Below are 14,621 nucleotides of genomic sequence, written 5' to 3'. Positions count from 1 at the left end.
ACTGGTTTTTAAAAAGCACAAGGAGCATATAAATGTGAATGCCAAATTTTACAACATGCATAAAGCTTGAAGTATCGCAACCAACACGGTTTCAACTTATCAGTGCTACACCCAGATATAAAATCATTATGACTGTAAAAATCCCATTTCCCAGAAAGATTAAATACATTATTAATATCTCTTCATCTGCACATGGAGTATATAACCTGGGCAGAGAGTTATCCTTATGCCAAGCCATTCTTGTTTAAAGTAAAGTTGTTTATCCTTCACCACCTGTTTGTTGCCACTAAAACGACTTAATAATAATAATAACAACAACAATATTTTTTTATTTATATCCCGCCCTTCCCAGCCAAAGCCGGGCTCAGAGCAGCTAACAACAATAAAAAGTAGAGCATTCTAAAATCAATTCATTATAAAATCAGTTCAAATCAAATTAATGGCAACCATTGGGCTAGAGTTCTGTGAGGATTACCAAAGGAGCGGGTCAGACTGTGCCTTGGCCAAAGGCCTGGTGGAACAGCTCTGTCTTGCAAGCCCTGCGGAAAGATGTCAAATCCCGCAGGGCCCTAGTCTCTTGTGACAGAGCGTTCCACCAGATCCGGGCCACGGCCGAAAAAGCCCTGGCTCTGGTTGAGGCCAGACTAACCTCCATGTGGCCCAGGACCTCCAAGATGTTTTTGTCTGAAGATCGTAAGGTCCTCCATGGGACATACCAGGAGAGGCAGTCCCGTAGGTACGAGGGTCCTAAGCCGTATAGGGCTTTAAAGGTTAAAATCAGCACCTTAAACCTGATCCTGTATCCCCCTGGGGGCCAGTGCAGCTGGTATAGCACTGGGTGAATGTGATCCTACAGAGAGGACCCCGAAAGGAGCCTCGCCGTGGCATTCTGCACCCGCTGGAGTTTCTAGGTCAGTCTGAAGGGCAGCCCCACGTAAAGTTGTTAACTGTTCACCATCAGGAGCTTGCCCAGAGAGGGAGAACTGAACATGGGTGAAGGTATCCACCCCAAGAACCATTTTGTAGACTAGAGAAGCAGAACAGGTAAGAGATTATGAGAACTGGAGTGGAAGAAAAAACTAAGATGACCCAACAGCTTGGATCAACGGATCCCTGAATTACAAGCTGGAGGTCACTAGCAACATACCAAGAGCCTGTCGGAAGCTTAATTTTAGAGGACCCTAGCCCAGTAGCAGCTCATGGGGGGGGGGGAGTGCTGCCTTCAACACCTGTGTTGTTTCACCTATATCAGCTGAACAAATAATGGGGAGAATGGAATGTGGGGTGCAAATTGGCTTTATGTCCGTCAAATATATTTCACATCAAATTCTGAAGATCCTTCGGAAATTTGATTTCACATACAAATGGATATATATTTTTTAAAAAACTTTTTCTCTATACTATATCAAATAATTTATAAGTTAACAATTGGAGGGTGCAACTCTGTGAAAACAGAAGTAGGAATCTGATCTAGGGATAGAGATTGTGGAGGTGGGCTGGAATAATGTGTGGGTTAAAAAAACCACTAAAATCAGTATCAACTCGGTTATGAGAAAATACATCTAAATCACAACACCAATGGCATTGACACCATTATGGTGTAGTTATATTAATAAAACTATGTTGGAAGGTTCCGCTGCTTCCAGGATGGGCTAAAATGTTTCTTCTTTTCCTGCTCAAGTTCTCCCTGGGCTCAAAAGACTCAAGCTCTTCTGCGAGTGACACCGCCTTGTGACACCACCCTAGAGACCGATGAGGATTTTAAGCCTGTATTTTGCATTACGATCTGGGATCTTGACCATGTTGGCAGTGTTCTTTGGACTGCATGATGCAAGAAGAAAACTTGATCCAAGTCCGTCTGTCTGTCTGTCGTGGGGAATTTGACGTTCCGAGCGGGCAACCTCTAAAGCCGCCAAAACTAATGAAATCATTAACGAAATACCTGCCGTTCTAACGCTGCACATTTTTATATGGAGACTAAAATATGTATTAAATAATGTAGCTAATAAAATACACCTGCTTCATGTATGTTCTCATGCTGAGCACAAAGTCAACATCTGAAAGTTTGCCGCTGGTGACAGAATATCAAATACGGCTCTTCAAACGGGCTTTGGAAATTGCAGCAGAGATGAGGTTTCGGAGTTCTTGCCACTTTTGTGCATTACCGAGGGAGCTTCTGAGAACAAATCATCATGTCTAGGGTCACTTTGTGAAAGGTACACACACACACACACACACACACACACACACACAACATTACAAGGCTTTATATTCTTCCCCAAGGAAATGGTTAGAGATTGGGGGTGGTGAAAGCAGACAATAACGATTTGAATTGCCTTTGTGCTCCAGATACAACCCTCTGGAATGTGAACCAAATGGGAGTTTTTATCAAGTTTATTAAGCAACGTCTTCAATTACTCGAGCAGAAAGCTAGATTATGCAGACACGGACCAAATTCCATCAAGTGATTTCCCAAGATCCTCCAAATTATTCCAACCAAATCAAATCTATCGCACAATCAATGATGCGGAAAACAGGAAGGCCAAATCAACATACACAAATCTGAGTTTAGGGAAGCCGAATGTAATCCCAAACAGAGGAGTTTAAAAGAAACAGCTTTTCTTCACTGCTTTATGAGTGTTAAATTTGGTGCAGTAACTAATTTGTGATCATCATTCAGGGTAAGTTCTACAACAAAATGCTAAACTGATGGAAATTTTGACACACACAGGAGAACTCCAAAGTGCCATAATATTTGCAGGGTGTTATGATAGGGTGTTATGATAAGGGACGCAGGTGGCGCTGTGGGTTAAAGCCTCAGCGCCTAGGGCTTGCCGATCGAAAGGTCGGCGGTTCGAATCCCTGCGGCGGGGTGCGCTCCCGCTGCTCGGTCCCAGCGCCTGCCAACCTAGCAGTTCGAAAGCACCTCCGGGTGCAAGTAGATAAATAGGGACCGCTTACCAGCGGGAAGGTAAACGGCGTTTCCGTGTGCGGCTCTGGCTCGCCAGAGCAGCGATGTCACGCTGGCCACGTGACCCGGAAGTGTCTCCGGACAGCGCTGGCCCCTGGCCTCTTAAGTGAGATGGGCGCACAACCCCAGAGTCTGTCAAGACTGGCCCGTACAGGCAGGGGTACCTTTACCTTTACCTTTACTATGATAGGCTTGGCTGTCTAGAAGGAGAGGGTGCAGTAACCATCTGTAGTCACCCGCAGGTTTCTTGTGGCAGAATGCCTGTTAGAAAACTGAAATCTCGTAGCTCCTGTTTGGGGTTCACAGAGAACACCCTCAGTCTCTCTCATCCTCCTGAAACTTTTCTCCGCTTAACCATTTAGTGCTGAAATTCTCAGAATTAGGGCCAGTTGTCAGGTACTTAGCTGTTTTCGTGTAAAGAACTCTGAAGCATTCATTAAGATATACCACTTTTTTATATTAAAAAACACCTCCTTTTCAGCATAAACTTCAATTACTATTTTCCCACAAGGGTCTCATGGCATTATTATTTGGGCTGGGGGGGGGCTACAGTTAAGGAACACCGAGTTTGCTTTTTCAATTGCAAATGTTCCCACAAGGCATGAAAAGAAACCAAGAAATATCACCTGGAACAGCCTAGATGAAGGCAAACATCTCAGCCTCTTTTGGGGGGACCCAAGCAATTTATTGTTCAGCATTCTTGCAATGTCATTGTTCTCATTCCTCGCTTCATAATACCATTTAACAATCATTAGAACTAACTCTGTTTAAGAGCCAAAATGCACGGGATCGTATCCAGAGTGGAGCAAAGTGAAACTCTTCCAACTGAATACTCCCATGGATGGAAGACAGAAAACAATTTCTGCCAATTCCCCATCACCTCAACCCCCCCCCCCCCAAAAAAAAACACCCCTCCAATCTGTACTGGAAGGTTGGTGAACCCTCCAGAATAGTATGGGAGGTGGAATTATGGGCTGCAGGACGGATGGAGAATCAGCAAAAACTGCCTTTCCTTCCCACCGCAGAAGCATCCAGTTCATGGGCAGGAAACCTTCCACTGGGTCCAACTCACTTCCAAAAACAAAAAGGAGTCCTTCTGTTTGTGGAACAGCTGGTCTGGATCCAACACAAGGTGAACCCATTATTTAACCTCCTCAGCTAAACCCTGCCCACTGACATGGAAAGATAAAGGTAAAGTTCCAAAGCAACTACTCTGTTCCAAACTTAAAAATGGAAAGTGTAATGCTGGTGGTCAACAAAAGAGGTTTAAAGACTCTCAAGGCAAATCTGAAAAAATGTAGTATAAACACCGACAACTGGGAAACACTGGCCTAAGAGTGCTCCAATTGAAGAACAGCCTTTACCAAAGGTATCATAGACTTTGAAGACACTCAAACTCAGGACGCAAGGGAGAAACGTGCTAAGAGGAAGGCACGCTTGGCAAATCCACACTGTGATCAGCTCCTGCCCAGAAACCAATGTCCCCACTGTGGAAGGATGTGTGGATCCAGAATTGGCCTCCACAGTCACTTGTGGACTCACTGTTAAGACCATGTTCATGGAAGACAATCTTACTCGGCTATGAGTGAACACCAAGGAAGAAGAAGATACATGGAGACCTAAGTGGCAGCTGCTTGTTACCTTTAAAGCAGAGGCTGAATAGGTGGAAGACACCTTGACCATGATTTCACTTGATCACATGTAACGCTTAACCACAGTTCATGCAAACCATATTCATTAAAGCCATGCCTTTCTCCCTCAATACGAGCCATGCAGATCTAATTCAAACCAATACAAAAACAAGTATCAATAAAATAAATAAAAATAAAAATGCAAAGCAGCAGATGAGATAAGCCTGCTGTCATGGACTAGCTGGATGCAGAAGAGTGGTGGGAAGCACCAGCTGGGAAACCCCCCAAGGGAACCCCCCAGGGGAAGGAGGCACAGAGCCAGGGGATTGGTGGTGGGACGACGATGCATGGTCAGACAGAGAAGAGGGGACAGACTAGAAGAAGGTGGTGTTGGAAACTGAAGAGGCAACAGGGCTTAGTGAGCATGAAGATTCTGTGGCAGAGAGCAGTCCAGAATCAAAGGCAGAAGCGGAGGCTGGTGAGGAAGGGGGCCAAAAGGCAGAGTGGAGGCAGGCTGCTGAAGAAGCCAGAAAGTCTCCCCTTCCTGTTGTGGCCAGCTCCCCTTCTCTTGGTCTCCCAGAACACAAAGAAGAACGAAGAGAGAGAGGATGAAAGAGCCTCAGGTTGCTGGGGTAGGAACCGAGGGAGAAGCCTTAGAGAATGATAGGAAGGTGGGGACAATCAGTCCTCAGAACTGCACTGGGACAAGATCACTGAGCCTGAGCTGTTTTATTTTTTTGAATAAAGCGTTAACTTCACTGACACCTTGTGAGTTATTGTTGACTTGCTCCCGACTCCCACCTTGCCACCTGCTAATAATGAAGGAGCAGGTAAAAGTCAGAACTAAAGCATTACAAAGATCTGACAGGCCAGACACCTACCAGGAAAATGGTATTTAGTCAAGAACAAAATGTCAGCAGTAAAGCGCCAAATAAATATCCTGAGGTAAGGCAAAGGTAAAGGGACCCCTGACCATTAGGTCCAGTCATGGCCGACTGGGGTTGTGGCGCTCATCTCACTTTAGTGGCCGAGGGAGCTGGCGTACAGTTTCCGGGTCACGTGGCCAGCATGACTAAGCCGCTTCTGGCGAACCAGAGCAGTGCACAGAAATGCCATTTACCTTTCCGCTGGAGCGGTACCTATTTATCTACTTTCACTCTGACGTGCTTTCGAACTGCTAGGTTGGCAGGAGCAGGGACCGAGCAACGGGAGCTCACCCCATCGCGGGGATTCAAACCGCCGACCTTTTGATTGGCAAGTCCTAGGCTCTGTGGTTTAACCCACAGCACTGCCCGCGTCCCTATCCTGAGGTAGGGGATTCCAAAATGGTTGGGTGCTAACACAATCCCGGTTGACAGCCATGTTGAGGTATTCTGATGAAGCACTTAATCACACTGAAGTCAAGCAGCTCATGGTTGGACATTATGCCTGCAAAGGACCATTATATAAACAGGCATAAAAGGCACAATTATCCAGATGAAATGAAAGGAGACAAGAAATGGGGACATGGGCCTTTCAACTTCATACAATATAGGAAGTTAAAAGCCCAGGCTTTTCAATGTTAAAATGGGGACAAGGATATGAGAAAGCCATCTTAGTAAATAAGACTCATTCCGGACCTCATGACAGGCTCTTCATAATAAGGAAGCCTTTTTTATCTTGGAGTTTTCTCAGAACAAAAACTATTTCAAGTGAACTTTGACTTTTTGTGCCTTTTCTGACATCAGACATCACCACTGCAACGAAGCCAGCCAAGTATTATTGACCAAAGTTTATGGACAAATATCCCAAACTCATTTTAGATTCACCACCGTTTCAGTGCAAAGCAGGGCCGTTTTGAATGCAACCTGACTTATTTGCATTATGTAATTGCCTGGCTTGAAGGAGCTTAATGAAACAAACACAAGTCAGCGCTGTCCTAAGATCTCAAACACTTGCGTGCATCAACTTATAGTAGTTTTCTCTCCCAGCACATTTGATTGGCATTCAGTATGCACCAGAACTGAAAGAAAACACACACCAGCTAAATCTCCAACAATGAACAGCACTAACTACCTTAATGTTAAAAGAAAACCTGAGACCTAAAATCTATATGCAAGCACACAGATGCACACCATGCCCTATCATTTGAGTTTAATGACTTCAAGAACTATTCAAATACACAAAAAAAGTATCAAAATGATTTTCTCTGCACTGCAATCGAGTCGAGCAGCTCCTGCAGTTCAATATGAAACACCAAATCAAAGGGAAATTACAAAAGATGGGAAATGACATATTTTATTGGTGGCCATGCACCAACAAATGTACCAGGAAGGTATCACGCTTGAAAATTTGCAACATATATACTGATCCAGCTTGTTCAACACAGACAACCTGATTTAATAAATTAATGGGACCTAGCCATCATAAAGAGGGACGCAGGTGGCGCTGTGGGTTAAAGCCTCAGCGCCTAGGGCTTGCCGATCGAAAGGTCGGCGGTTCGAATCCCTGCGGCGGGGTGCGCTCCCGCTGCTCGGTCCCAGCGCCTGCCAACCTAGCAGTTCGAAAGCACCTCCGGGTGCAAGTAGATAAATAGGGACCGCTTACCAGCAGGAAGGTAAACGGCGTTTCCGTGTGCGGCTCTGGCTTTGGCATTGGCTCTGGCCAGAGCAGCGATGTCACGCTGGCCACGTGACCCGGAAGTGTCTCCGGACAGCGCTGGCCCCTGGCCTCTTAAGTGAGATGGGCGCACAACCCCAGAGTCTGTCAAGACTGGCCCGTACGGGCAGGGGTACCTTTACCTTTACCTTTAGCCATCATAAACATAGAATATCGCATTCAACAATCAAAAGTCTTATGCTACAATATAATATCACAGAATCATAGTGCTGGAATGGACTACAAGGGCTATCTAGTTCAACCCCCTGCAATGCAGGAATATTTTTGCCCAACACAGGGCTCGAACCTACGACCCTGAGACTAAGAGTCTCATGTTCTACCAACTGAGCTATTCTAGCTAGCAGGACCAGTGGACAGGGGGATAATGGGAACTGTAGTCCAAAACAGCTGGAGACCCACGTTTGGGAAACCCTGGACAGCAGATAACTGCATCTTGTAGAAGCCAGTCCCACAGTTTAACTACCATATTTTTCGCTCTATAAGACACACTTTTTTCCTCCTAAAAAGTAAGGGGAAATGTCTGTGTGTCTTATGGCGCGAATGCGTGGTCCCTGGAACCGAATTGCCCAGGGGCAAAAAGCAGATCATGGTGTTTTTGTTTTTGTTTTTTTGTTTTTTGAAAGAGGGAAGTGGGTGTTGAAACAAAGCCGCTGATGGCAAGCTATCGGAAGCGAGATAAGGGGCGCTAGCAATAAAGGAGACTGCCTCGGAGTGGGGAGGTAAAGACAGCAAACTTGCAAGGAGATGAGACAGGGAAACTAATAAATGTGGAGAGAAATTAGAAGAAAAGGAGCAGCAAAAAACTGCTGCAGCTAAGGAAAAGACACTAAGGCAAACATGAGGGAAGGGAGTGTTGAAAGGAAGCAGCTGATCGGTGGGATCGGGAGGGAGATAAGGGACACTAGCAATAAAGGAGGCTGCCTGGGAGGGGGGAGGTAAAAGTCCATGGATCCTCAGGATTTTTACATTGCGTCACCCCAAATTAACCCCAAAATCACCATCAGATCACATAGCATGTCCATGGCTACAGCCTGCACCAAAAAAATCATGCACCCACTGTTTCGTGGGGCCGCAATAGCGCAAAAACGTGGTTACAAAGCACGGATCCACATGGATTCTCAGGATTTTTGTATTGGGTCACCCCAAACTCACCGTCAAATCACATGTCTGTGGCCACAGCATGAACCACAAAAATCATACATCCACTGTTCTGTTCAGAATATTTTTTTTCTTGTTTTCCTCCTCTAAAAACTAGGGGCGTCTTAAGGTCAGGTGCGTCTTATGGGGTGAAAAATACAGTATGTATTGTGTGAATAAGTCGTTTATTTTCTGGCCTGTACTGAATCGTCCCAACATTCAGCTTCCTTGGATGCCCCTTGGTTCTTGTATTCGAGGGATGGGAACCTGCTCTTATCTACTTTCTCCCCACATGTATAATGTCATACTGCTCTGTCACATCCCCTCTCCCTTACTCACCTTTTTCTACAATCAAAAGCAACCCCCCCCCTTAAAAAAAATTAGCCACTTAGCCCCTTGATTATTTTCCTTGCCATTCTAGCTGTTCTACAGATTAGAAGGGAAGTTTGGCAACAATGGGATACAGGATGCTGGAGCACATGAGCCTCTGATCGGATCCACCGCGGCTCTTATTATCTTGCATTTGTTGTCATCATGACATTCATGGAGGAACTCAGGGGGGAACTTGGCTAGATATAGAGCCACGCCTGGATTTCAACAAAATGTTTCTCCCATACCAAACAATCATGCAGAGGGTCATGGACACGGTACCAATAAATAAACTTCCAGTGTGGGACAAGAGAATGAGAATCCCAGAGCAATCAGCTGATTATAAAAGCACATCACCTTGACCTTTGGCATCTGCCCCAGATTTACGTGGGGAAAGGCTGTGCTCTGTCCTGCAATCAATCTGAGCATGTTCTTGTGGGAGGGCAACAAAAACCTGGCACACAAGGTTCTTTGCACCAGCGAAAAGAGTGGCTTCTTCAAGGATGGCGTTGAAACATTGAGGCCTTTGAACATATAGAAAAGGAAGCCGGTCAGCTTTGCTCTTGAGCAAATAAATAATGAAGATGGAATCAATGGGCAAAATCGGACACTGCTATGTAGGAAGGATACCTGTATGCATTTGTATAGACTTACTGCATATTGCATAGTAACTGTTGCGGGTCTTTTCTAAGAAAGCTATGACAAAGGAGAAGAGTCAGAGGGGCTGCTTTACACCCTACTTTTTTTACTCAGCTATACTTAAAGGTAAAGGTAGCCCTGACCATTAGGGCCAGTTGCGGACGACTCTGGGGTTGCGTGCTCATCTCGCTTTACTGGCCGAGGGAGCCGGCGTACAGCTTCCGGGTCATGTGGCCAGCATGACTAAGCAGCATCTGGCGAACCAGAGCAGCACACGGAAACGCCGTTTACCTTCCCGCCGGAGCGGTACCTATTTATCTACCTACACTTTGACGTGCTTTCGAACTGCTAGGTTGGCAGGAGCTGGTACCGAACAACGGGAGCTCACCCTGTTGTGGGGATTCAAACCGCCGATCTTCTGATCGGCAAGCCCTAGGCTCTGTGGTTTAGACCACAGCGCCACCCGAATACCAAAATAATGGTTTCCTAACTTATTGAAATACTCACTTTAAAAAAGCAACAACAATACAGGACAAAACATGTACTTTGGCCAATAAGCTACAAACATAATGAAGATACAAAATACCAACAAAACAAGCAACGGCAAAGAGTATAACTAAATCAGTAATGCGTGACTTTGATAACCACAGTTTAAGCATCTGTTTTAAAACCACAACTTCACTGCTCACCGAGCAGCAAGCAAATACAATGGTAACTCTAGTTACAAACTTAATTCGTTCCGGAGGTCCGTTCTTAACCTGAAACTGTTCTTAACCAGAGGCATGCTTTTGCTAATGGGGCTTCTTGCTGCTGCTGCGCCGCCACCGGTACACGATTTCCATTCTCATCCTGCGGCAAAGTTCTCAACTCGAGGTAACGCTTCCAGGTTAGCAGAGTTTGTAACCTGAAGTGTTTGTAACCTGAGGCATTTGTAACTCGAGGTACCACTGTAAGTGGTTAGGCAGGCCTCTCTTGGAGAAGGTGTTCAGCGACTGAGGCTTTGATATGGCGCGGGCTTGGACTGCCATCGTACAGTCCCCGATTCATTGCCTGTTTGGCAGTGGAGGGGATGGCTGCACAGTATGGGGTAGGGGAGGGGATGGTGGCTCCACAGCTGCCAACCTTCCCTTTTTTTGTGGGAAATTCCCTTATTCCAGCGCTGTTTCCCGCTGCTTTCCACTGCTATCCCGGATTGTTATATATCCCGTAGTCTTTCCCCGGACAGGTGAGGCTGCGGATCCCTTATTTTCGAGGCTGCTGATCCCTTGTTTTCAAATCTGAAAGTTGACAGCTATGGGTGGCTCTCTGCTAGCAGCCCCAGTTTCTTCTTTGCCCCCCCCTTCATTCTTCCTTGAAAAATGGTATTGTTCACACCTCTCCATCCACTCATTCCTCCCTTCTCTGTCTCCCCCTGCCATGCTCATTCTCTCTCTCTCTCTCTCTCTCTCTCTCTCTCTCTCCTTTCTCATCTGTAAGCATTTTTGAAATTAAAAGAGGTCCTCAAAAAGGTTGGGAACCACTGTTCTAAATCATCAATCTTCAGCTGGCGTATCAGGGCCCCTCTACCGGGTCACGGCCTAATCTAAAGTGGGTACAGCACTACCGCCATGCAAACGTGGTTGGCACCTGTCTGTCTCGAGAGACAATGGAGTGTGCCTCTAGGGCAAGGGTCAGCAAACTTTTTCAGCAGGGGGCCAGTCCACTGTCCCTCAGACCTTGGGGGGGTGGCTGGACTATATTTTGAAAAGAAAAAAATAATGAACAAATTCCTATGCCCCACAAATAACCCAGAGATGCATTTTAAATAAAAAGGCACATTCTACTCATGTAAAAACACACTGATTCCTTAGTTTGCCTACCCGTGCTCTAGGGGGTAAAACTGCTGTGTTAGCAGCACTGATCTGACTTCCTTGAGATGTGAAAAAATGGGTGTCCAAATGCACATTCGTGTTAATGGTGGATCCAAAGTTTAAAAGGGCTGGAGACTACTGCTTTAAGTCTTAAGCTGCTTACAGTAATAATTGATATTAAATAATGTATTGGGGATATGATCTTGCACTTCTACTTAAGATTTTTTTGTGGAGGTGGGGGGGGGGGAGCCATATATATATATATTCTTCCAGGCAGGATTCATAATATTTTCTGAAGCACATAGTTTCCTAGGCCCCACTTCCATATTGAACTGCCAATAATGATGCTGTAATTAGTCTACGATACCATGCTAAAAGTCATCCCACACAGTATGAACCACGTTAGCTTAACAAAATGAATAATTTAACTTAGCAAGAGAGGATTCACTCCGCCAACTACGCCACTTACCCGGACATATTGATTTTCCAATACTCAATAGCACAGCCAAAGGTACTGGAAGGCTAATAAAGTCGGTCGTGCTTCTATGTCTAATTGCTAAAAAAAGACCAAAAGAGTAACTCAGAGACAGTCAGAAACACTTGCCAGTAAAGGTATGTGTATCTGAATGTACTGCCTACATAGGTTCCCAACGCCTACACAGGTGCTCCTATGCTTGTCATAGACTCACAGGATTATAAAGTTGGAAGGGACCCTAAGGAACAAGGAACATCTGGTCCAACCCCCCGCAATACAGGAATCTCAACTATTGCATCTGTGGCAAGTGGCCAGCCAACCTCTGCCTAGAAACCTCCAACGAAGGAGAGTCCAGCTTCATCTTAATGTGCTCCTGATGCCCCATGATTCCCAAGAGCCCTTGCAACCTGAAAGAGAACACTTACTATTGGGGAGACTCCTGCAGATTAAGACACACTATCAACGCATCCTGAAATAGCTATAAATAGCTACCTAGTCTCTACGTGGGTGGTGCCGTGGTCTAAACCACAGAGCCTAGGGCTTGCCGATCAGAAGGTCAGTGGTTCGAATCCCCGCGACGGGGTGAGCTCCCGTTGTTCAGTCCCAGCTCTTGCCCACCTAGCAGTTCAAAAGCATGTCAAAGTGCAAGTAGATAAATAGGTACCACTCCGGCAGGAAGGTAAACGGCATTTCCGTGCGCTGCTCTGGTTCGCCAGAAGCGGCTTAGTCATGCTGGCCACATGTACGCTGGCTCCCTTGGCCAGTAAAGTGAGATGAGCGCCGCAACCCCAGAGTCGTCCGCGACTGGACCTAACGGTCAGGGGTACCTTTACCTTTACGTTTTTAGTCTCTACTCAAACCTGGTTAGTATTTCAATAGGTTTACCACATTAAACGCCCACGGAATTATCACAGGGAAGTAAAGAACCCTACTGGTGGGAGGACACATCCCACGAGAGTTGCAATTTTAAATGGGTCAACATGCACCTGCACAATTGCAGCTCTTCCTATCTCGTGGTCTCCAGGGGTCAAGAAAGTGATTAGCACTTTACTGTGCCTTATGTAACAAGGTGTGAATCTCCTTGCTGTTACCTGAATACCAGGGTCCCTTTATGTTTAGCGATGATGTACAGCAGATGTTTTGGTGAATCAAAATACCCATCCCATCTGGTTGGCTTCAACTTTCAAAAGGTCTTGTCACAGAACACGGCTGTGTGTGTGTGTGTGTGTGTGTGTGCAACAGCTCCAGCCTGAGAGCATTTGCACCAAGCCAGACGCACAGCACGGGACACATTTACGGTGCAAGGCCATTTGTCACTTTGTGCTTACTTTCAACGTGAGCAGGTTTGTTAATGTCGTTTGACAGACTTGTGTAACATCCTAAAATGTTTTGAACAATGCAGTTTAGGTCACAATGCAATATTGATGAACGAATAATGTTCTTGAATGCCGACCTCAATATTTAATGAGCCTGAGTGCTGCAGAAAGAGATGGAAGCTGGAAATCACTGCAGTTGTCAGGGACCCGAGGAAAGGGCTACCAACTCTAAGGAAGCCTTCAACCCAGAGCTTGAACTGGGAAATAAGGAAGGTGCAAAATGTGAGGGGTAGGGTTACTGGAGGCAACAATCCTGGAAAAGAGGAGACTGAGAGCAGATAGGATTGTTGTTGTTGTTTAGTCGTTTAGTCGTGTCCGACTCATCGGGACCCCATGGACCAGAGCACGCCAGGCACTCCTGTCTTCCACTGCCTCCCGCAGTTTGGTCAGACTCATGTTTATAGCTTCGAGAACACTGTCCCAGCATCTCGTCCTCTGTCATCTCCTTCTCCTTGCGCCCTCCATGTTTCCCAACATCAGGGTCTTTTCCAGGGAGTCTTTTCTTCTCATGAGGTGGCCCAAGTATTGGAGCCTCAGCTTCAGGATCTGTCCTTCCAGTGACCACTCAGGGCTGATTTCCTTAAGAATGGATGCGTTTGATCTTCTTGCAGTCCATGGGAGTCTCCTCCAGCACCATTCAAAAGCATCAATTCTTCGGCGATCAGCCTTCTTTATGGTCCAGCTCTCACTTCCATACATCACTACTGGGAAAACCATGGCTTTAACTATACGGACCTTTGTTGGCAAGGTAATGTCTCTGCTTTTTAAGATGCTGTCTAGGTTTGCCATCGCCTTTCTCCCAAGGAGCAGGCGTCTTTTAATTTCGTGACTGCTGTTACCATCTGCAGTGATCATGGAGCCCAAGAAAGTAAAATCTCTCACTGCTTCCATTTCTTCCCCTTCTATTTGCCAGGAGGTGATGAGACCAGTGGCCATGATCTTTGTTTTTTTGATGTTGAGCTTCAGACCATATTTTGTGCTCTCCATGTTCATCCTCATTAAAGGTTCTTTAATTCCTCTTCACTTTCTGCCATCAAGGTTGTATCATCTGCATATCTGAGGTTGTTGATATTTCTTCCGGCAATCTTAATTCCGGCTTGGGATTCATCCAGCCCAGCCTTTCGCATGATGAATTCTGCATATAAATTAAATAAGCAGGGAGACAATATACAGCCTTGTCGTACTCCTTTCCCAATTTTGAACCAATCAGTTGTTCCATATCCAGATATTCCATATCCAGCATATCTAGCAGATAGGATAGCCATCTTCAAATATTTCAAGGGATGCCCCATGGAAAATGGAGCAAGCTACAGTAGTTTTCTCCTGCTCTGCAGGGGAGGACTCGAACCAATGGCTTCAAGTTACAAGAAAGGAGATTCCAGATAAACATCAGGAAGAAATGTCCAACAGTAAGAGCTGTTCAATAGTAGAACAGACCATCTCAGAAGGTGGTGGACTCTCCTTCACTAAAGGTTTTTGAGCAGGTTGGGTGGCCATCTGTCATGTATGATTTAG

At 45.7% G+C, this 14,621-nt stretch overlaps 1 protein-coding gene across 1 annotated transcript in view; it reads right to left on the bottom strand.

Moving 5' to 3' along the window:
- The window catches only part of CHCHD3 (coiled-coil-helix-coiled-coil-helix domain containing 3), a 215,245-nt gene that overhangs the window by 140,550 nt on the left and 60,074 nt on the right, over positions 1 to 14,621 (bottom strand). The gene's annotated exons all lie outside the window — the stretch shown is intronic.

This window comes from Podarcis cretensis (assembly GCF_951804945.1).
Source record: "Podarcis cretensis genome assembly, chromosome: 10".
Classification (NCBI taxonomy): Eukaryota; Metazoa; Chordata; class Lepidosauria; order Squamata; family Lacertidae; genus Podarcis; species Podarcis cretensis.
This window is presented reverse-complemented; position numbering and strand designations above follow the sequence as displayed.